The sequence below is a fragment of the Anarrhichthys ocellatus genome, unplaced genomic scaffold (assembly GCF_004355925.1).
Source record: "Anarrhichthys ocellatus isolate YVR2014 unplaced genomic scaffold, GSC_Weel_1.0 scaffold7, whole genome shotgun sequence".
Classification (NCBI taxonomy): domain Eukaryota; kingdom Metazoa; phylum Chordata; class Actinopteri; order Perciformes; family Anarhichadidae; genus Anarrhichthys; species Anarrhichthys ocellatus.
In genome coordinates this window covers 11798230-11804719 of record NW_022280037.1, presented here as the reverse complement: position 1 = coordinate 11804719, position 6490 = coordinate 11798230, and positions in this window count along the sequence as shown.

Here is a 6490-nt window from a genome sequence, read left to right as displayed (position 1 = left end):
GTTTCGGCTCTGTGGGCTGGATGCTGCGGGGTTTAACGTACCTACATTTTTTCATCTCGTTTCCCCACGTTTTCAGGATGGCATAGATCTCTGAACGTGCACAGATTATAGCGCGTGACTTTTAACACAATACAAGTCAGCAGACCGGTCTTTTAGAGGCGTGTTTTTTAACGGTTTTCTGGAAATAGTTTTGTTTACATCACGCGTTATTTTGACCTAACAACAATCAACTGAGTTTCTGAGTTGAGTTATTTTTAGTTTTTCATATTTACCACCGTTTATGCACCCACCTGCCCACCCTGCACAGCTCCCAGGCCACTAATGCGTCAAGGGTAATGTTTACCGTGGGGAAACGTGCTCGACTTGTTTCCACTGAAGTTCCTCTGGTGGCTGAAATAACAAAAGGTCAGTGGTGAAGGATCAAAGGTCTCTGCAAACTGCTCCATCTTCAGCGGGGTTTTTTTTGACTGAACGGACACCTGAGCTTCCTCCTTTTGTGTCTGTGATATAATAGATGAGAGTCCACCTGAGGACGCTGCAGCCACATCACCGGCTTTTCGTGTTTACTTTTGACATCACACCTGGGAAATATGGTTGACATAAATAAATGCAGGTAATTGAAATCATTGTACAAAAGTCTGACAAATGATGTGATTATTACGCTCGGACCAATCATTGCACAGCGATGATTATTATGATTATTTTATAGGCTATTATATTATTATTGTTATTATGCGTTAGAATTGAAAGCGCATTGCCATGGTTTGCTAATAATGATATCCAGACTCTGCATGGCTGTCACATGCCTGTGCAGCTCACAAGCTCATACTCGTCCATGTCGAATTGAATTGTTCAAACTGCCTGTGAAGGCAACGCATCACTTGTCAGACAAATTGTGTAACGATGGACTTCGACTGTAGCTCTCTGCAGGAGACAAACGGGCCGATGTATTCCCTCATCTCATACTGTTTCTGTGACTGGCAGCAGATTTATTCTAATGTACATATTATGTTATGGGCCTTTACATAATAATAATCAGATTTGTAGCAAATTTTACCCTAACGTTTGTTACAAATCTGATTATTATTAGCAGGTAAAGGCCCAGTTCTTACTTAACAAATACATACGTAATTAAATTAAATTGTACTTTTACTTAAAAAAATGTTTTTGTCTAAATCCTGCAGAACGTTTGATGGATTGGACTTTAGTGCAAACATGCACAGCACTGGAGCGTTTACGCAATGCAGATCTTAAAGCACGCAATCTCATTGGGGCTCCATCATCTTAATTTAATGCGTGATGGACATTCTGTGAATAATATATTCTCACACGGGAGTTTCTTGTTTTACCTGCAGCACATTTTTACTTTGTCATTTCTCTCTCGAAAAAAATATTTGATATCTCTTCAAAAAGTTGTATTACACTTTAAAAATGGCTCAACTTCTTAAAAACACTTACATTTGTATTACAAGAACATGTAATCGAGTTTCTATGTAATTAAACTCTTGGAGATGCGAGATATTATTTATATCAGGATAATGATAATTATTTTAAATATTCTAAATGATGAATCTATTATGGGGTTTTATTTTGTTATTTGTCTCTTTTGTTTACAGATTCCTTTTTCTATTTACCTTTGGTGGAATTGATTCAGCAAACAGCTGTTTTACTGTACTGGCTGACCTCGTACCTGTTTATTTCACAGCTTTCTTTCATGGGAAAGTGTTTGCTTTACTCATAATTGATTTCATGGAGAGAAGGTCCTTATTGAGTCAAGATGATGGAAGAAACGTGTTAACTACCTGCACATCATGACATTGTAAATGTTGAGTAAAGCGTCTTCTAAGTTGTGTTAACTGTGACTGGAGGTCATAGTTCACCCACTTTATTCACTGACTTTAGCTCAAATGAAGCACTCTCAAGAATAAACTTTTCGAAAATTCAGAATCATGTTCAGGTGTTTTACATAAACCGGTCTGCTCGCGCTACCATGTCAAATATCCACATGTCTCATTCCTACAGCGGCCTCAGTCTGAAATATGTGACCAGAGGAGAAAAAACTACTGTTCCAAAAAGATCCGAGAGACTTTGTTTCCATCTATACTGTGCAGTTCTAGATGTTGTGAAACAGCCTCTCCCACCTCAAATATCTTCTTCATGTGTGAACAAAGTTACCTAATTGCTTTTTTTGTTTTTAATTTCCACATTTTCCAACAAGTGAGGACTTGATGGAACTTTTAGTTGTTGTTGTTGTCGCCACAATGGGAGAGATGCGGTGCAACTCTATGTGAACATACATACCTGTCCTGGTTTATGAGGCTCGAACTTTTTCACATCAAGTATAAGATTAGAGACAGAAAAGAGTTGCAGGATTTCGATTAAGTCTGATCGAATAACCTAAATATTAAGCAGATATGCATTTCCATTCCTCATCAGTGAGGGGTCATCACGATGCGTCTAATGAATAACAATCTAACATCAAACCTAAATCAATCGCTTGTATCTTCCAAAAATCATTTATTCCTCAAAAGCGTCTATTTGTTTCACTTCATAAAAATGAATCTCGACCAAAACGTGTCTCATAATCGAAGTATATTCTTCATCCAACTGTGAGAATGAGTTATTATCCGTGACTGAATTAATGCAACACTGCAACAAAGTCAATACGCTACTAAAACCTTTCTCATCTTCTTGAAAACAAAAAAATCAGAGTCAGAATCAAAACTTTAAACTGAAGGTGTTTTGGGGATTTATTGTTATGATCTATTCAGCATCTATCAAATGCTTTTATTTCTATGAATGATGATGATGATGATGATGAGGGAGATAGGATTCAGCTTCCTCCATCATGGTGTTTCACCAGTTTAATAGGCTCTGATTAATTGGATGCAGGTCACAAATATTAGTTTGTAATAAATAATCTGAAGTACTAAACATCTATTTTTCGCGCTTCAGTCTCTCAATCAATCACATTTATCGTCATCTCTCACGTCTGCAGGAAGTTGAATGGAAATCCGAGACATAAAGTTGGAAACTGACGTACTTGACAATTTATTCACCACCAAACCTACAGTTTTAACTCCTTTATGCAACGCGTAATCATATTGCACAATAAGACATGCATGATAAATAGCACACAATTTCCGAGGTTGAAATATTGGTTAAATGGCATAATACAATTTTAAAGTAAAAAACCTAAACTAAAAAACACTCAATTGGCTATTCAGTCATTTTGGATTTTCAATGAAAATGTGTTTCTCTGCTGTAACTTAAAATAATACTAATAATACTAACAATACCAACAATAAAATAACATTTCCGATTCAGAAAAGAGCCTCTAACAAGCCAACTGAAAAATAGTTGAAAAACAATATCAGTAATTTGATTTAATGTCATTTTGAGAATCTGTATTTAATTATTATTACATCCCCATTATGAATGCTATTTCAAAGATGACATTGTTATTCTTATTCTTATTATCGCCGATGCTATTGTCCATGCAGGGATTTGTTTTTGTCATAATCACATGTCACCATCCGCGTTAATTTATTGCGACATAATGCATGACTTTGTATCAGTGGGCCTGAGCTTCAGAACCAGAAATTTCAAAGCACTTTTTGTATCGAGGGAGAAGTAACCGGAAATGTATTTATATGCTTGGACTGTAATCCGTCAACTGATTCTTCTTTGTGGTTTAAAATAAATAAATACGTTTTTCTTTTTTTGTGCACAGACGTCCATATATGTCATACACGCGCGTGCTGAGCCGTTCAGATTATCGGTGGAGGAAAGCTGCAGAGCGGTGCAAAAAAAAAAAAAAAAAAGAACCCTTCCTGTTTTAATGTTCCCAGTATGATCCTATGCGGGAAATCCAAGTCACCACTAACGGGTTATTATGGGGACGCGCAGTGATTTAGATGAGTAGGAGGTCTGTCATCTCATACTATGTCCCCAAACTGACTGACATATGCAATAAGATACACGCCTGCTGCTTTCAAGGCCCAGCAGTTTGTCACCTAAAAGCACCACTAATCCGGGTTATTAAGGCGCAGAGAGAAGTGGTGTCGCCTCCAGCTGTTTGATACAAATAATATAAGACTAGTGAAGCTTTAATGTAAGGAGTGCCACTACTTTTTTAGGACAACGCCATCACTCGAGCGAACTTTAAAATGACCCGCAATGATGACTCTCACCTTTGCATCCCAAACGGTGGTGACACTATTAAAGTCTTTCTGCAGGTTTTTAGCACTTCTCCCGGTAACTTTAGTGCGGCCTTAATGAGGACGAACGCGGGTTAACGACTATGTAGTCGTGTTTCAGAGGCCAGGTCCGGGTTTCAGCGGAGAGGGACAAAAATAAACAATATTTACGACACTTTTAAGCATACATCACTTTGACATCTGTTCGTGTGGCACCTGGCATCCATTAGTATTAGATATTTCATTCCGACCTAATTTGGTGCGCTCTTTGTCCCAAACCAAGGACACTGGGAAAAAATGGAGACTTGTACCTTCAATGCACTTTTACGCGGCGTTTCCTTTGTGCAGGGGTGTTGATACAGGTCACACCGCCGCGTTATGCGGCAAAACCCGAGGAATCGTTGAGTCATACCTGGATTGGATTTATATGACATTTACTTATCCATTAAGATCACTGCATAAGCGCAGAAACATTCCTGCAATTAGTCCGTTTTGGGCACATCGAGCGTCATATTTGTACATGTTATTAGATTACCGAGTGGACCGAGAGTTCAATATCCCCAAAAACAAACAGAGAGTCAGATGTATGTCACTGAGAATTGTGTCCTCTGATATAGTTTTGTTATTCAATTAACCGACAATCAGGAAAAATAAACGAATACAATTTACAAATGATAGAAATTCGAAAAATAGAAACTTTTCACATGTTATTTCTCAGTTCAGTTGTGATGTAACTCTCTCTGCTCAATGAAGAAGAGAACAGTTCACAGGATTGAAGCAGCTCCGAGGCCTCCTTGAACCGCTCGGCATGCAGCGCGGTGACACTCCCAACGTGGAAATGAGGTGAGGCTGCTGCGTTTTATTGTAAAAAAAAAAAACCATAATGACATGTTAGTGGAATATGAAGCAGTACGTTGCCAGGCGGCTCAGGTACATTGAGGGGAGTTGATTTTACTGCAGGAATGGTAATAACAAGGAGGAACATCCAGTCCTACTCGTTGAGCAACAGATGCTCCGGAAATCAGACATTTGATGTGTTTCCTGGCTGCAGGTAAGGCAGAAATGTGAAAGCATCTTCTTTCTTTATCTGAAGTCTCTCTGTGTGTCCTTGTTTAGTCGGAGGGACAATGGTGCTGCAGCGTCCTAAAACCAGACAGCATGTTTAAACTAAAATACAGTGGCGCCATCTGGTGGACATTTAGGAATCAAACGTCCAGTCATCGGACAAATACTTCTACAGGAGTATTAATAACTTCTTAGCAGAGGTGCAAGAAGTACTCTTTACTGAAGTAAAATGAGCAATAACGCTCTGTAAAAATACTGTCACAGGTAAAAGTTTTACATTGAAGATGTGTAAGTAAAAGTACAAAACAATTAATTTACTTTGATATTAGAATACTTGTTGAGCAGTATGGTCCATTTGAGATTCTGTCAGATTATTGGAATAATAATACTGAGAATTTAAAAAGTGAGCAGCCTCTTAATGCTACTTTATATACTGTTGGATTTTGCTGTATCATATTTAATAGAGTTAATGTTTTGTTTGTAAAAATGTTATCTACAAATTCTATCGTAACTCCAGCTGGGGAAAAAAGTACAATATTTCCTTCTAAAGTGTAGCTGAAGTATAAAGAAGCACCGCAGTACCAATTCACTGCTGCATAAGAAGCTATTTCAATAATCCTGTTTTAATTGAAGTTGTTTTTAAATTTAATTTTAAAAGGGCATTCCTATGTCTGTCTACACTGTGTATTTCTTTTCCTGCGTTCTTCTGCATATAAACGTGTTTTGCCTTCACTTGCAATGATGGAAAGTGACTAAATACATTTACTAAAATACTTTTTATGCCACTACTTCAATTTCATTTCATCGTTAAAATGCCGCCAACATATTAAAGAATTAGTTATAATAATCCATTAATATATTAAGTTAATGCAGAATGAGTACTTTTTACTTATAATACTTTAATGTTTTGCTGCTAATGTACTTTTACTCAAGTAGGATTCTGCATGCAGGACTTTTACTTGTAATGGAGTTTTTTGTTTCACATTGTGGTACTTTAACTTGAGCAAATTATCGCAATACTTCTTAAGGCACCTTGAAATGCATCAACCCAAAAGAAAGGTTCCACTGATTATCAAATTCATAATTTCTTTTCCTAACAGAGGGAATGCCTGGAGGCTCTGATCTTCATGTCCAGGTCTAGATGGTCGACAAGAATGTCCTCTTTGTTGAGGCTCTGAACAATAACTGCTGTACTAACAGACCCTGTGTCATCCTTTCAGATAATT